The sequence below is a fragment of the Dendrobates tinctorius genome, unplaced genomic scaffold (assembly GCF_039654945.1).
Source record: "Dendrobates tinctorius isolate UK_male_01 unplaced genomic scaffold, ASM3965494v1 ptg000014l, whole genome shotgun sequence".
Lineage (NCBI taxonomy): Eukaryota > Metazoa > Chordata > Amphibia > Anura > Dendrobatidae > Dendrobates > Dendrobates tinctorius.
In genome coordinates, this window is record NW_027361682.1 from 15456261 (window position 1) to 15474020 (window position 17760).

Below are 17760 nucleotides of genomic sequence, written 5' to 3' on the forward strand. Positions count from 1 at the left end.
GTGCAGGGGTCTGTGGGTCTGTGCAGGGGTCTGTGTGGGGGTATGCGGGTCTGTGTGGGGGTATGCGGGTCTGTGTGGGGTATGCGGGGGTATGCGGGTCTGTGTGTGGGTTTGACGGTTCAGTCGGAAATTCTTTGTCCATCGGCTGGAGACAACGGACAGAGGAACGTTTTTGTCTATGTCCGATATATCTATGGATATATCATGTATTCTATTTATCCCATATCTATCTATCTATCTATCTATCTATCTATCTATCTATCTATCTATCTATAGATCTGTCTATCTATCTATCTATCTATCCCATATCTATCTATCTATCTATCTATAGATCTGTCTATCTATCTATCTATCTATCTGTTTGTGGGCGTTTTTAAAAACGGATCCGTCAAAAAAATGGAAGAAACGGATGAAAAATGGATGTGACGGATCCGTTTTTTTGACTGATCCGGCTAGCGGAACGGGTGAAAAAACGGATCCGTCGCATCAGTTTTTCACAATCTGCGACGGATCCGAAGGATTGTGACTAACGCCAAAAACTGATATGTGAAAGCAGCCTTAATCTTCTGACCATGCTAAATGATGCGCACTGGGCAATATGTAGTAAATCATTCCGCAGTCGCTGCACTCGGCAGCACGAGTCCTGTTTACGCAGGATGATGTGGTGCTGAGAGCAATGATTTTTAAGCAAGCTTTAAAAAAAAAAAATCATTTCACCTGACAAACGAGTGTATATCTGTTTACACTGCAATATTGTCATGATTCCCTTATGCATATAAATTATTGGAACTGTTCCCTTTACAAAAGGGGATTAAACTTGCGCCGGTTTGCCGTCAGCTGCCATAAGATTTTAGAGGATTGCAACTTACGCATTTAGGACCCGTAGAAGCGTGGCGGTGCGAAACGGCCGTGGTCCACACTGGACACATTGCTCCCCTGCCGAAGTTTATAATGATGGAATAAAGATTCGGATTTTAGAACGGTGAGTGCCATCATTTTCTTCTCTTGCACATGGATAACTTATGCATTTGCCTTCTATACAAGTGCACGCCGTCCTCATCTAACAGGGCAGGCCTATGTACAAGGATCACATTTGGCCATCCTCCCTGGGAGGGTGAGAGGTGTACGTATCCTCCCCTCCTCTCTGTTACAGCCTGTCACTGACACACAGCAGTTTCCTTAGACAAGATGTGTGTGACATGGGTCAGATGAACACCTGGCATCTCTAGGGACCACCGATTCTGAATTCCTGCCCCCTTGCAGGTGGATGGCAGACAAGCCGTAAAGGAGTCAAAGGTGAGTGCAGCTAGTCTCTCAATTTCCAGCATAAAACTAATATATCATTATCAATGCATTGACAATTTAAAGGGAGTTTCCCCTTTAGCTTAAACTGTGCAGCAAATATTGGGGCAAATTGTATAAATAGCAGTCTGCGCAATCTCGAGCTTGGTTCTTGTTTTATATTTTGGGGAGGGGGCATGCAGACATTTTGGCTATTCAGCATTATTTGGAGAACATGATGCAAACTTTTGCAATGCCCTTTTTTTTTTATTTATTGCTGTTTTGCCTTTCAGTGGTGCTGGAAAGCTGGGTGACATTGTTTCTATCCAGCTTTCCCAGGAAAGGCTAGAACTAATGCGATATCTGGCAGCGCTCGCCAGGATGTTAGAGTTGCAAAACTCTTGTGTGCTGCATCACAGACTGAGTACAGGATGTCCTGGGTCCCCCCGTGCGATACATACATAATGGAACGTTTTCACAACTTTACTTTCCTTACAAAACGAGCAAAAAAAAAAGTAAAAAAATATGTCGTGGTGGTCAATGACAGACAGGAACTGGGCGAAGGAAACGCTGCCAGATTAATTGCAGTGTGGTTTTTGCTTCTGGAAATGCATTGAGATGAGGCAAGTGTGGACTGTCCCTTACTGAAAGAAACTTCACAAGGTGGAAAGTCATTTGGATCATGAAAATAAGGAAGTTTTCCAGAAAAACCGAAGTGACGGAGCTGATAACCCCCCGGCGGTATCTGGGACTCTACAAGGGGTGGGCTGCAGGGATCGGGGACATCTAGTAATTGCCAGATTTGTATTATTACGGTATATGTTATACTACTAAAAAAAGGAGAAATATAAAAAACAGAATTTTTTTTCTGGTTGTGCTTCCAAGTCTAGAAATACCATTACAAATCCCAAAATAAAATGGGTAGATTCCGCCCAGTGGATGGGTGAGTAAAGGATCCCAAACACACGAGACAGTGGTCAGATGAACAAGTGTCGCACTGTCGCTGTCTCAGCCCCATACACATAAATGCTCGACCAAACGTGCACATGTTTTCAATGGGGAGAGGAACAAAAGCTGCAGCATATCATCCCTGAGGATAAAAAGATTAGGCAGTTAAGTTCATATTGCCCAATCCAGTCATCAAATAGGTCTACAATGATGACAAGCAGGCATCCTCTATATCTACAGGACAGAAGGTTTAATCATCACATCTAGTGATTCTTTACAGTACGAGCAGTGATACCATGGATTCTGTATTTTTACAAGCAGTGAGAGTAGGAATTCTTTACTTTACAAGCAGTGAGACTCTGGATTCTATACTGTTATCAGTAGTGAGACTGGATTCTTTACTGTACAAGCAGTGAGACTCTGGATTCTATACTGTTATCAGTAGACTGGATTCTTTACTGTACAAGCAGTGAGACTCTGGATTCTATACTGTTATCAGTAGTGAGACTGGATTCTTTACTGTACAAGCAGTGAGACTCTGGATTCTATACTGTTATCAGTAGTGAGACTGAATTCTTTACTGTACAAGCAGTGCGACCCTGGATCTGTATTCTTTACTGTACGATCAGTGAGAATATTGATTATTTACTGTACGTGCAGTGGGATTATGGATTCTTTACTGTATGAGCAGCAACATTTCTGGATTCTTTACTGTATGAGCATCGACATTATGGATTCTTTACTGTAAAGAGCTGTGAGACTAGATTCTTTATTCTTCCAAGCAGTGAGACTATAGATTATTTACTGCTACGAGCAGTGAGGATATGTATTCCTTACTATACCAGCAGGGAGGCTATGGAACCTTTACTGTATGATCAGTGAGACTATGGATTCTTTACTGCAAAAGTAGTGAGACTATTTTTACTGTGTGAGCAGTAATACTCTGTATCCTTTCCTGTTTGAGCAGTTGGGTCGCCCTCCCAGGGCTGTGGGGTACTCGGTACCTAGCCAGTCTCTCAGAGGGGAATGTCACAGCAGCGGTGACCCGGTCCGTGGCCCTGGGCGCCCATGTAAAAGGGGTAGAGTGGTGGAATAAAGTTTCTGAGTGATTTGTGACGCCACCTGTGGTATTCGGCAATGAAGATGTTAAGCCGACGCTGCAGACAGATCCTCTGGGACAGATGGTGTGGTGCAGCAATGATGGTGTCGCCCTCCTCAGGCAGGGCTGCAGTCCCAGGGCAGTGTAGATCGGTGTTGGGGAAGAGGGTGCAGTGTCTGGCACAGAGATGTAGCAGTGCTGGAGAAGTTGCAGAAAGAAGGCAAGGACACAGCGGAATGTAGTTTCTTTACCTTTACTTTGTAAGTGCAGTCCAGGGTCCTGATTACAGATGGCACAGGAGCTGATTAGCCTGGAAGCAACTCAGGAATCTCTCTATGCAGATAGGTTGTGTAGTCTCCTTCCTGGCGCTTACTTGAGGTACATCCAGTACTGTCTTACACTGACGTTCCTCCTTCTTGTTCCCTCTCAGATCTACCTCATATGGCAGACAGCTGTAGCCCTCTATCTCTCTTGGCTCACCCGTTGCTGTTGTGCCTCCGAGTCTTAGATGGGAATAGAGCATTTACAGCTTCCTATTCCTCTGGTTTCTGTTGCAGGACCATCAGTATCCATACAACCGTGGAGACCAGGCTCCAGATCATGCGCTCCAGCTGGGAACGAGCTCTCAACTCCGCTCAGTCCCCCAGCTTCTCTCTCCATGTCTACACACTTCGGCCTCCTCACACTAACTTCCCACTTCCCTTCCTGGCCCTCAGAGAGCACTCCTCCCCCAATTCTGGTTCAGAGCTCCCTCTGCTTGCCTGGAGTGGGAAGTGTGTTGCATGCTATGGTTAACTGCTAGAGAGACCCTTCATTGCTTCCAAGCCTGACATCACCCTCCCTGGAGAAAGGCAATGCCGCTGTGACGACCATACTCCTGGGGGCGCCACACAGTGAGATTGTAATTTTTCTGTACGGTTGCTTTTACCGTACAAGCAGTAAGACTATGGATTCTTTACGGTATGAGCAATAAGACTATGGATTCTTTACTGTATGAGCAGTAAGACTATAGAACTCATTGCCACAACATGTTGTATTGGTTGAATCGCAAAGCAAGTTCAAAAAGAGCCTGGATGTTTTTCTTGACAAATATAATATTGCAGATTATGGGTACTAGATTCTGGAGATGGGACCTTGATTCAAAGACCTAGCTGAGTTGCTGTATGTGGAAGGAATTTTTCCCTTAATATGGGGCAATTAGCATCTACACCATGGTTTTTTTTTTGCCTTCCTCTGGATTAACGTGTTGGGTTATAGGTTGAACTTAATGGACTTATGTCTTCTTTCAACTATGAAACAATCTCTCATTAGAACAGCCATTTCAAGCATTGAAGCTAACAATCAGAAGTATCCGCATAGCTGGATTTTTAACTATTTTTATAAGGAAATATCTGCTGGAATTTAGGCTTAGTAAGTAGATTTCCATCCCTGAGAGGATTTGTCAGGTTACTTCTTGTTCCTGCCGGAAGAGAATATTTCCACCTGAAAATGTCTGCTTCTTGTCGTAAACTCCTCAGTGTGACTCTCACCGATCTCGAGACCCCTTTCCCTGTTACCCACATGATCACATGTTTGAATGCATTGATGACGGAGCACACTTGCTGCTGCTTTATCTAACTTGTATTGGACTAATGGAAACATGCAGCACAGAGGATTTTAGCAGAAGAATGCACTGGTCCTGGGAGAGGTACAGATGAGGACAAGGCAAATAGCTTGACGTTTGTAGTTTCTTCTTTTTTTTTTTTTTGGGATGGCATGTTCAATGCTAATGGAGGGTAAACAAGGGAACTGACCATGACAGTGATACAAGAATGTATGGGACTCGGAAGTCAGGGTATGGCGTTGAGTAGCAGGAGGCCGCGATGTGAGAGAACGCGGCTTTGTTTGGTGATCAACATCCTCTTCTAGACAATTAACCCCGGATTGGTAGCCAGATAATGATCTAGACCTGTTCACGGTCAAATTACTTCATTACAAGAGAGAGAGAGAAAATGGGGTCAGATAGATGTTAATCTGGCCATTCCCATGAGGGACCTGCCATATGAATGGGGTTCTAGCATTTATCACACCCTCTCCCCCATTGACAGGCAGCTTTATTAGGTGGTGGAGGAGGATGGTGCGGCTGCCAAATATCACTGCTGGGTGACTGTAGACTAAACTGAACAGGCTATAACGGCCCCACATTAAAGTTGTCCAATCCTGCTGAGTTTTTAGGGGACAGAGGTGTTTGGATACTTTTGGATGTCTTTTTGGATATTTGTTTTTCCTATGGCGAATTGCTTGTAAGCAAATCTCAGTACACCCGTGTCTCGTTAACGAAAACCAGTGACTTATTCCCCATTTCTCCCAATAAGGACAAGATCCAAAGACATGCAATGTTTGTTTGTAGTACTCTGCAACCATGACAACATAATAACATAAAGGACTAGTAGTGTGTTCTGTGCTTGTCATGAGGAAGGAAGCATGCTGTTCTGGTCTAGTACTGTGTTCTGTGCTTGTCCTAAGGGATGAAGCATGCTGCTGTGGTCTAGTAGTGTGTGTCCTGTGCTTGTGATGTGGGAAGAAGCTTGTTGTTCTGGTTCTGTAATGTGTTCTGTGCTTGTCCTGAGAGAGGAAGTATGATGTTCTTTTCTGGTAGTGTGTTCTGTGCTTGTCCTGAGGGAGGAAGCATGCTGCTCTGGTCTGGTAGTGTGTTCTGTGCTTGTCCTGAGGGAGGAAGAATGCTGCTGTGGTCTGGTAGTGTGTTCTGTGCTTGTCCTGATAGAGGAAGCATGCTGCTCTGGTCTGGTAGTGTGTTCTGTACTTGTCCTGAGGGAGGAAGCATGCTGTTCTGGTCTGGTAGTGTGTTCTGTGCTTGTCCTGAGGGAGGAAGCATGCTGCTCTGGTCTGGTAGTGTGTTCTGTGCTTGTCCTGAGGGAGGAAGCATGCTGCTCTGGTCTGGTAGTGTGTTCTGTGCTTGTCCTGAGGGAGGAAGCATGCTGCTCTGGTCTGGTAGTGTGTTCTGTGCTTGTCCTGAGGGAGGAAGCATGCTGCTCTGGTCTGGTAGTGTGTTCTGTGCTTGTCCTAAGGGAGGAAGCATGCTGCTCTGGTCTAGTAGTGTGTGTCCTGTGCTTGTGATGTGGGAGGAAGCTTGTTGTTCTGGTTCTGTAATATGTTCTGTGCTTGTCCTGAGAGAGGAAGCATGATGTTCCTTTCTGGTAGTGTGTTCTGTGCTTGTCCTGAGGGAAGAAGCATGCTGCTCTGGTCTGGTAGTGTGTTCTGTACTTGTCCTGAGAGAGGAAGCATGCTGTTCTGGTCCAATACTGTGTTCTGTGCTTGCGATGTGGGAGGAAGCATGCTGTTCTGGTCCAATACTGTGTTCTGTGCTTGTGATGTGGGAGGAAGCTTGTTGTTCTGGTTCTGTAATGTGTTCTGTGCTTGTCCTGCATGCTGCTCTTTTCTGGTAGTGTGTTCTGTGCTTGTCCTGCTGGAGGAAGCATGCTGCTCTGGTCTGGTAGTGTGTTCTGTGCTTGTCCTGAGGGAGGAAGCATGCTGCTCTGGTCTGGTAGTGTGTTCTGTGCTTGTCCTTAGAGAGGAAGCATGCTGCTCTGGTCTGGTAGTATGTTCTGTGCTTGTCCTGAGAGAGGAAGCATGCTGTTCTGGTCCAATACTGTGTTGTGATGTGGGAGGAACCATGCTGTTCTGGTTCTGTAATGTGTTCTGTGCTTGTTCTGAGAGAGGAAGCTTGCTGCTCTGGTCTGGTAGTGTGTTCTGTGCTTGTCCTGAGGGGCAAAGCATGCTTCTTTGGTATGGTAGTGTGTTCTGTGCTTGTCCTGAGAGAGGAAGCATGCTGTTCTGGTCCAATACTGTGTTCTGTGCTTGTGATATTGGAGGAACCATGCTGTTCTGGTTCTGTAATGTGTTCTGTGCTTGTCTTGAGAGAGGAAGCATGCTGCTCTGGTCTGGTAGTGTGTTCTGTGCTTGTGCTGAAGGAAGCATGCTACTCTGGTCCACTACTGTGTTCTTGTGTTCTGTGCTTGTGCTGAAGGAAGCATAGTACTTTGGTCCAGTACTGTGTTCTGTGTTTAGGTATCATGCTACGCTGGTCCAGTACTGTGTTCTGTGCTTGCCAGGAGAGAAGAAGCATGCTCTCTGGGTCTGGTAGTGTGTTCTGTGCTTGTCCTGAGGGAGGAAGCATACTGTTCTGGTTCACTACTGTGTTCTGTCTGTGCTTGTGATGTGGGAGGAAGCATGTTGTTCTGGTCCAATATTGCGTTCTGTGCTTGTGATGTGGGAAGAAGCATGCTGGTCTGGTTTGGGAATGTGTTCTGTGCTTGTCCTGAGGGAGGAAGCATGCTGCTCTGATCTGGTAGTGTGTTCTATGCTTGTCCTGAGGGAGGAAGCATGCTGTTCTGGTCCAATACTGTGTTGTGATGTGGGAGGAACCATGCTGTTCTGGTTCTGTAATGTGTTCTGTGCTTGTTCTGAGAGAGGAAGCTTGCTGCTCTGGTCTGGTAGTATGTTCTGTGCTTGTCCTGAGAGAGGAAGCATGCTGTTCTGGTCCAATACTGTGTTGTGATGTGGGAGGAACCATGCTGTTCTGGTTCTGTAATGTGTTCTGTGCTTGTTCTGAGAGAGGAAGCTTGCTGCTCTGGTCTGGTAGTGTGTTCTGTGCTTGTCCTGAGGGGCAAAGCATGCTTCTTTGGTATGGTAGTGTGTTCTGTGCTTGTCCTGAGAGAGGAAGCATGCTGTTCTGGTCCAATACTGTGTTCTGTGCTTGTGATATTGGAGGAACCATGCTGTTCTGGTTCTGTAATGTGTTCTGTGCTTGTCTTGAGAGAGGAAGCATGCTGCTCTGGTCTGGTAGTGTGTTCTGTGCTTGTGCTGAAGGAAGCATGCTACTCTGGTCCACTACTGTGTTCTTGTGTTCTGTGCTTGTGCTGAAGGAAGCATAGTACTTTGGTCCAGTACTGTGTTCTGTGTTTAGGTATCATGCTACGCTGGTCCAGTACTGTGTTCTGTGCTTGCCAGGAGAGAAGAAGCATGCTCTCTGGGTCTGGTAGTGTGTTCTGTGCTTGTCCTGAGGGAGGAAGCATACTGTTCTGGTTCACTACTGTGTTCTGTCTGTGCTTGTGATGTGGGAGGAAGCATGTTGTTCTGGTCCAATATTGCGTTCTGTGCTTGTGATGTGGGAAGAAGCATGCTGGTCTGGTTTGGGAATGTGTTCTGTGCTTGTCCTGAGGGAGGAAGCATGCTGCTCTGATCTGGTAGTGTGTTCTATGCTTGTCCTGAGGGAGGAAGCATGCTGTTCTGGTCCAATACTGTGTTCTGTGCTTGTGATGTGGGAGGAAGCATGTTGTTCTGGTTCGGTAGTACTTTGGTCCAGTACTGTGTTCTGTGCTTAAGGTATCATGCTACACTGCTCCAGTACTGTGTTCTGTGCTTGTCAGGAGAGAGGAAGCATGCTGCCCGGGTCTGGTAGTGTGTTCTGTGCTTGTCCTGAGGGAGGAAGCATGCTGTTCTGGTTCAATACTGTGTTCTGTCTGTGCTTCTGATGTGAGAGGAAACATGTTGTTCCGGTCCAATATTGCGTTCTGTGCTTGTCCTGAGGAAGGAAGCATGTTGCTCTGGTCCAGTAGTGTGTTCTGTGGTTGTCCTGAGGAAGGAAGCATGTTGCTCTGGTCCAGTAGTGTGTTCTGTGATTGTCCTGAGGGAGGAAGCATGCTGCTCTGGTCCGGTAATGTGGTCTGTGATTGTCCTGATGGAGGAAGCATGCTGCTCTGGTCTGGTAGTGTGTTCTGTGCTTGTCCTGAGGCAGAAAGCATACTGCTCTGGTCAAGTACTGTGTTCTGTGCTTGTGCTGAAGGAAGTATGCTGCTCTGATCCGTACTGTATTCTGTGCTTGTCAGGAGGGAGGAAGCATGCTGCCCGGTCTGGTAGTGTGTTCTCTGCTTGTCCTGAGGGAGGACGCATGCTGTTCTGGTTCAATAATGTGTTCTGTGCTTGTGATGTGGGAGGAAGCATGCTGTTCTGGTTCGGTAATGTGTTGTGTGCTTATGTAGGAGGAGGAGTCACCGCTGTGTGGCGGAACCAAAGGGGCCATCACCAAGGTTCCTAGGGGGACTGTTTCCAGAGGACATAATTAGAGGACGGACCACAGAGACTTCTAGAAAGGTCGGGGGAGGAGCTAATATAAAAGGGGCTGAGGACGCCAGCAGAGGGCAGTCGATGGAGCAGGAGAGAAGGAGCAAAGAAACTAGAGGGTGCCAGAGAGCCAGAGCGAGAGCCAAAGCCAGAGCAAGGAGAGCAGAGCAGCAACAGGAGAGACTGAAGGGAGACTCACCACCGACAGAAGGGAGACGGCACCGAGCCGTCCAACGGAGAGACACCGACCGCCTGCCCGCGCTCCCAGCAGCCGCCACCGCCCGACTCCATCCCGCGGGTGCGGCCTGTCCGCTGCCGCCCACCACCACCCAACTCCACCCCGCGGGTGCGGCCTGTCCGCTGCCGCCCGCCACCGCCCGACTCCACCCCGTGGGTGCGGCCTGTCCGACGCTGCCTGCGGCCACCACCGCCCGGCTTCACTCCGCGGGTGCGGCCTGTCCACTGCCACCCGCGGCCGCCGCTGCCCGAACCCATTTGGTGGCTGCGATCTACACCGTCCGGTCCCCGGGCAACGCCGTCCCACCTCCGCCGGGAGCTGCGTCGCAGAGGAACTCTTCAGGGGCCTGCTGTGCCCCCACTTCGCCGGGGCATAGGAACGCCCGAAATCTCCGCCAAATCCTCATTGACTGGGCCCAGCGGCTGATACGCCGAAGCATCATCGACCATCGCTCCGGGTTAGTCGTGTTTGTGTTACCAGTGTATTCTTGTGTTGATCCCTGCGAGGATAACTGCTGTTAACTTGTTTGGTTGCTCGAGATAGCCCCATAGGCATCTACATATATATATATATATATATATATATATATATATATATATATATAAAAGTTACATCTTAAAGTTCATCTCGTCTCCCATCTTATCACTGCATCCTGCGTACCTGCGATTATTACACTTGTCTTGAGGGAGGAAGCATGTTGCTCTGGTCCAGTAGTGTGTTCTGTGCTTGTCCTGAGGGAGGAAGAATGGGATCATGCTGCTCTGGTGCACTAATGTGTTCTGTGCTTATCCTGATGGAGGAAACATGATGCTCAGGTCCTGTAGTGTTATGTACCTGTACTGAGTTAGGAAGCATGCTGCTGTGGTCCGTTACTGTGATCTTTCTTGTCCTGAGGGAGAAAGTATGCTGCTCTTGTCCGGTAGTGTGTTCTGTGCCTGTCCTGAGGGAGAGGAAGCATGCTGCTCCTGTCTGGTAGTGTGTTCTGTGCTTGTCCTGAGGTAGGAAGCAGGAAGCATGAGTGAGTGAAGGTGCAGTATGCACACCTCCAATCCATTCAAGATGTAGCTGCAGAGCCTCGATACCGGGATCAGTACTGATCCCAGAAGTCGGACCTGCGGTGATCAGCAAGTTATCCCTTATTCCATGGAAAGAGGATAACTTTTTTTGAGGGGGTAAATAACCCTTTAATGTTGCATGTTAAGCCTTTGTTTGTGTGATCTCTATGCAATTTGTGACAGCATTATACAAAACATGGGCTTCAAAAAAATTTGTCTAGGATTATGATATTGACCTGTCATCGATATCAGATCCGTAAGTGTCCAACGTTAATTGAATAGTATGTATTATCAAATGGCGCTATAACAATAAATAATAATAAATAAATAATCATCCAATCACAGACTTTCCTTCCACTGCGCTTTGTGACATCATCCAAGCATTGGTTTAATCTGCAACATTAACATTGCTGCTGTAAGGGGCACGAGACTGCGGGTACCTGCGTGTCGGGTTTGGAACTAGAGAGGCTGAATCCCCTGTTCCCCGGGGAAAACTTTAGTGAGTCGGACCTTCCCCTGTTGCTTGGTGGAAGCCCTGAGGAGGCGGACCTTCCTGCTGAGGGCCCTCACCCTTGCCAGCCACTTCAACATATGAACTGGGCTCAGCGGAAGGTACCGGAGACCAACCGCTGCCGCCGGAAGAAGGGACATTAAGGCTCAAAGGACCTTTCTGGAAAAGACACCGCGAGAGGCTGAAGGAAGTCCTTGCTGTCACCTTGAAGTCCAATGCCATACCCATAGGTAACTCACGTCAAGAGATGAAAGAAGTTAGAGGAGAGGTGCGGAGCATGCAGAGAACTTTAGCAGCAGCTCCAGAATTTATTCCTATAGCTTGGGGAGAAGAGCAAATGCAGAGGGGTTATGCTTCCAGTAGAGGACGGCGATCCCGACCAAAGCACCCACCAGATAGGCGCAGAAGACGGTGTTGGAGACGTGGAAGTCTGGAACACCTGTTCAGAAGTTGGCCTACCCAAGACAGCCAACGGCAAACCTCTGAAGGTTCTGCTAATTGGAGAGAATGCCACTCCTGGGAGAAATGGTACGGCAAGAAGAGAGAAGCCGCACCCAGAGCCAGACAGAGCCACAACGCTGGATACTGAGTAGAAAGAGAAAAGGTGTCTACTGTCTACAGTGAGAAGACTGCGCTGCTCAGGAGCGTGGAGGCAAATCTGGTGAAACTCCAAATTGGATCCGAAAGTTCCGTCTGTGAGGTTCAATTCGAAGGGGAGAAAGTAAAAAGTGTTCCTGAAATGCCCGCTGCCACGGTTCCAGATTGTGAGGAGGAAGAACCACTTGCTTCGTTCCCTGAAGATGATAGTTTGCTGCCCACCAGCGCAAGGAATTCTGACCAGATAGAAGAAATGCAAAGTGGACCTGAGATATCTCCTCCTGCAGCTGTGGAATATAAAGAGGGTGAATTTCTTGACCCACCACATGTTGACCCAGAAGAGGAACAGGCTCCTGATATGACTGCTCCATCAGATTTTGGCTCATCTCCATCCTCGCCCACTCAACCTGAAGTTCCGAGTACTTTGTGTTACCATGCTGATGATTCGTCCCTGAGGAATGTACAGGACGATTTCTTTTGGTAAAATGCAGTGCATGAGAGACAAAAATGGATGAGCGAACTGTGGGCATCTATTCCACTTCAGGAGGGCATAAAGGAGCATGAAGAACTCTCGCCCATGGAATGGCGAGTAAAAGGAGAGGGAGAGTGTAAGGGGGACGACGAGACTGCGGGTACCTGCGTCCCGGGTCCGGAACTAGAGAAGCTGCATCACCCGTTCCCGGGGGGGAAACTTTAGTGAGGCGGATCTTCCCCTGTTGCCTGGGGGAAGCCCTGGGGAGGCGGACCTTCCTGCTGACCAAGGAGAGGGTGGAGAAAGAAGAGAAAGCACATGCAACGGGGCAGTTTGGCATGAACGGAGTGCAGTGCGCAGAGCGGTGAGAGGCACGCTCTGATTCCCCTTCCCTCACCGCAGTGTATCGGTGCTGCGACAGGCCACATAGAACAGAGCAGGGCTGTGCACATAGAACAGAGCAGAGCCGTGCACATAGAGCAGAGCGGAGCCGTGCACATAGAGCAGAGCCGTGCACACAGAGCAGAGCCGCGCACACAGAGCAGACGAGAAGGACAGGGACCGCTGCGCTGAGGGGAGCTGTGTGTTCAGCAGCAGCCAGGGAGAAGAGTGCTCCGTCTGTGGAGCGCCAGCGTCGTGCAGGCCAGCATCCGCCAGCAGCGGGGACCAGAGAGGGAGAGGCAGTGTGTGCCAAGTGACTACAGAGAGAAGGTGCAGTGTGCCGGTGACCACCAGAGAGAAGCTGCGCACCAGTGATTGTAGGCGTTTGAGTCTTGGCACGAACAGGCAGCGTGCAGCATGAAAAGGAAACTGCAGCATGCCCAGTAGCGACCAGAGAACAAGGTGCCGTATGCTCCATGCCCATGAGTACAGTACACGTGCCACATAAGAGCTACCACACACGGGACTGACACTTGCGCCCTGACGTTGCCAGAGAAAATTTGCCCAGACACCAGCGCCCTGACTTCATTAGTGTCTGTTTGCAGAGCCACGTTAGGCTCGTACAGGACTGTGGCCCTCACCCTTGCCAGAAGTGGACGGGGCTCAGCGGAAAGGTACCGGAGACCAACTGCTGCCACCGGAAGAAGGGACATTAAGGCCCAAAGGACCTTTCTGGAAAAGACATCACGCCAGCCATTGCCGGCGCCATTGGGTTCTCAGCAGGAGTTACAGTTGACGGAACTCCTGACACAAGTGCTTCACAAGAACTGCCGTTATCTGAACCGTCATTCTTCCACTTACAATATCCTTTGCCATCTAAACTGTTGCATCCCCTGTTTAACCCTTTACCTCCCAACATTCTTTTCCATTTATACTGTTTAACCCTTTGCCTCCCTGCGTGGAGTATTCCCGTTATTAAACTTGTTAACCCTTGTTCTGCCTCCTGTCCGTCACTACATCCCGCTACCTGCTTACACTGACTCGCTGTGCTTTCTATCACAAACTTTCTCTGACTCCTATGAAATCACTCTGGCATAACCAATAAACTGTGTGATTTCACTGTTATGCCGATGCCAGTCTATGATGATGTCACAGTTTGAGTGCAGTGACATCGCACAGTCTAAATAATAGGCAAGTCTGTGATTGGATGACACAGAGGGAGGGACTCTGCAGTCAAGCCATAAAAGGAATTAGTCTGCTATTTGATAGTGATGTCATAGGTGACCATGGTGGAGTCAAGACTGTGTCACAGTGTCAACTTTGCTTTGAAAATGTATATGGTAAAATGAACAGTCTTTGATCAGAGCTTAGTCAAGGATATGAGGATGCCAAATCATCCTTACGCTCCCCATACACATTGGACTAACCTCGCCCGAACCTGCCAATATCGACTGATTCGGCCACTGATTCGGTTTTTGTCAGGGGCGTTAAGGTAAGCAGTCCGAAATCAGACTACCAATCCTTTTGCTCAACCTGAGATAAACCGCTGTCATAGAGAACACAGGAGAGTAAGTCAGAGTGAGCGCAAACATGTCCGTGAGACAGCCGAGAGAGCTGCCGGCCAAACGATGGTGACTGACAGCCACCCAAGGGGAATGGGAGGCTTTAGTATGATAGTTTGAATGACCTAACGGATACTCTTTTTCTGTAAAGCCTTTTTGATTCTCATTATCCTTTTTCTACAATTGTTTCTCTTATTTTTTTAGAAACTATGCAACTATGTGATAACAACCTAATGAGGTGAGACAATACTTTATCACGTGTCTGCCTGTGTTGCTACAACTCTGGAAAACAACACCTTTAATATGGTTCAACACAGTTTAACTGTGTTGATTTAAGGATGTAGAAAGAAAGTTTCTCTTGGTTTAGTTGTGTAAAAAGAAGAGCGATTTTGTGTTGTAGATTAAAGGAACACTCTGGGCAAAACTAATACACTGTGTTCTGGCTCTTAAAGATTACCAATCTTAGAATTCAACATTTTTGGTCCAGCACTAGGATTAACCGTTTATAGTTTATTTCTCCTGGAGAAGTGTAAGTGTCATTTCAGAAACCTTTTGACATGTCAGCATTTTGGTCTGGGTGCTGGGACCCCCAGCAATTATTGAAGTAAGAGGAACAGAAGTTACCAGCCCAATGCTAATCTCTTGTTACACTGAGGACAGACTTTACAAGGTTTTTTGTCTTATCTTCTGGTACAGAAGAAAGCAGCACTCAGCTAAGGGCTTCTGCTTTTATTTGATCTATTAATAAATAAATAAAATACATCTTCTCTGACAGAGAAGACAAGTCCTTGGCTAAATCTGTAACTGAGGAGAGCAGCACTCAACTAAAGGCCCCGTCTCACATCGCGAGATCGCTGATGTGTCACCGATTTTGTGACGCAACAGCGACCTCACCAGTGATCTCGCTACGTGTGACACATAGCGGTGATCAGCCCCCCTGCTGGATATCGCTGATTGTGCTAGAATGTCCTGGGCCATTTTTTCATCGTCGGTGTCCCGCTGGCCAGCGCGCATAGCTGTGTTTGACCCCGTCGAGCAACCTCATTGGAGACGCAGAACTCAGAAAAGCTGCTGTGTGGCAAGGTACCAACGACCGCCGAGGTCGGTATACGGATCACCGGATCGTTGCTGCGTCGCTGAAGAGATCTGCCTGTTTGGCAGCTTACTAGCGATCATTTAGCGACACACCAGTGATCCTTAGCAGGTTGTATCGTTGTCGGGATCGCTGGTTCGTTGCTAAGTGAAATGGGACCCTAAGAGCTTCTGCTTTTATCTCATTGATTAATAAGTAAAGTAAATCTTATGTGACATAGGAGAGCAGTGCTTGGCTAGGAGCTTCGGTTTTTATTTGATTTATAAATAAATTGCATTTTCTGTGACAGAGGTTCTGCTTTTATTTAATCGGTTAATAAAATAAATATGTGACAGAAAAGAGCAGCGTTTGGCTAAGAGATTCTGCTTTTATTTAATAGATTAATAAATGAATAAAATGAATCTGTGACAGTGGAGAGCATCACTCAGCTAACAGCTTGTTTTATTTAATCAATTCACAGATAAAGTAAATCTATGAGAGAGGAGAGCAGCATGCAGCTAAGAGCTTCTGCTTTTATTTAATCGAATAATAAGTAAACTAAATCTGAGACAGAGAAGAGACGTGTTCGGTTGGAGCTATAAATAAAATATATCATCTGTGACAGAAAACAGCAGTAAAGAACTTTGTGTTTTTTATTTTAATTATTAATGTAATAGATATGTGACAGAGGAGAACAACACTTGACTAAGAGAATCTGTTTTTATTTTTTCTATTAATAAATAAAATAAATCTTTTGTAACAGAGGAGAGCAGCGCTCAGCTAAGAGCTTTGGCTTTTATTTTATTTATAAAGAAATGAATCTTCTTTGCCAGAGGCGAGGACGCCTACGGAGCTTCTACCTCTTTATCGATCTCTACATCTATCTCTCAATGAATCAAAACTTTTGACATGTCACTATGGCACATCAAACATTTTTTTTTTAAATGACAGCTCCTCTTTAAGACGCTGCAATAAGGGAAAGTTGTAAAAATTCACCTCTAAATAAAAGTACACCTATGGATGAGGCTCACTCTCATGCATATTATTACAATTTTAATGCAAATTTTTCAGTCTTATCGGCAATAGTGTTTTGGTTTTTTTTTTAACCACGTTGCTCTAATTCTTTAAGAATTGGTATTTTGAGTGGAATATATCTATAAAATCACATCAGGTCAGTGAGTGATGAACGTGCTCTGAGTTTTGGCTTTGAGTTATGCTGTTCTGTTATCATGTCACATTAAAACTGTAATGACCTTTACAGCAGGATTTTTTATGACTCATTAACGACGTAATTCGCATAAAAAGTGATCATTAATCCCCTATTAGTTACCAAAGAGATCACAGGAATAGAAGAAACAACAGTCCCTGTTCTTCCCCTCCACACTCAAAAATACATACTGGGGGTTTCCAAAACCTAATTCTTTCACTTATCATCCTACATCTCCATAAATATCTTATTTCATGTCCTGCAGTTGGTTTCTTGACGTTCGCTGTACTTCTTATGTGGTCAGCAGATATTACATACCGCCTAAACATTTGCCATAATAAGCTATGCCAATGAGCTAAGGTCAATAAACCTTTATTAAAGACCAGAGATGTACAGAGATACCAAATACTACATCCCTACACCACCTATCAACCTCTGTAAGAGTCATTTGATCCTACATGACTACTTTTTTTTGCCAATTTTGTACATATAGTGACATAGAGTTGTTTGTTAAAATTCTTGAGCCCAGTTCTCAGGATCATGGGATGATAGCGGTCACACTTCCGGCTATCAGGAACTATCCTATAGTGGATGTCTTCATATCTAGATACAAATCATTTAAAGAGAATCCATCAGCAGGACTTGCTATGTAATCTGAGAGCAGCATGGTGGAGGGGCTTAGACCCTGATTCCAGCGATGTATCACTTAATGTGTCTTTTTGTTTTAATAAAATCAGTGTTTTATCAGCAGGAGATTCACTACAGGACTAGTTATCTTGTGCATCCTAGTCCAACCACGCCCCCGCCACTGATTATCAGCTTTCTGTCAATACTCAGTGTGCACAAACAGAAAAAGACAGAATAAAACTTGAGTACTAAAGCCATTAAAAAGAGAAGAAAATTACTCTAGAAAAGTGGAAAAACAGCAATGATGAATCAGGGCTTATGTATCCAGAAGACATAAGCTTTTCTACAGCGCTTCTGCCTTCTCCTCGGGCTTCCAGGTTGTTGGAGAAGGCAGAAGCTTTCCATGCGTCCCGTATACTTACAATGGTACAGGATGAAAGCTCAGGATCACACACACATGCATCGTCTTAAACAGGTTACAATAGATAAGAAATCAGTAATGGGGTGCCTCTATAGTATGTATATTGGGGTCTATAAGAACAAATCTTATTATTGTGTTGCTATTAAGGCTATAATGAATGGAAAAT

The 17760-nt window shown here is 46.4% G+C and overlaps 1 protein-coding gene across 1 annotated transcript in view; it reads left to right on the plus strand.

The window, feature by feature from the left end:
* Window positions 1-1160: 1160 nt before the first annotated feature.
* Window positions 1161-17760, plus strand: part of PIK3R5 (phosphoinositide-3-kinase regulatory subunit 5) — a 142556-nt gene continuing 125956 nt past the window's right edge. Inside the window, exon 1 of the mRNA XM_073559671.1 lies at window positions 1161-1296. The gene's annotated coding sequence lies outside the window, so the exon portion shown is untranslated. The remainder of the gene's footprint in view (window positions 1297-17760) is intronic.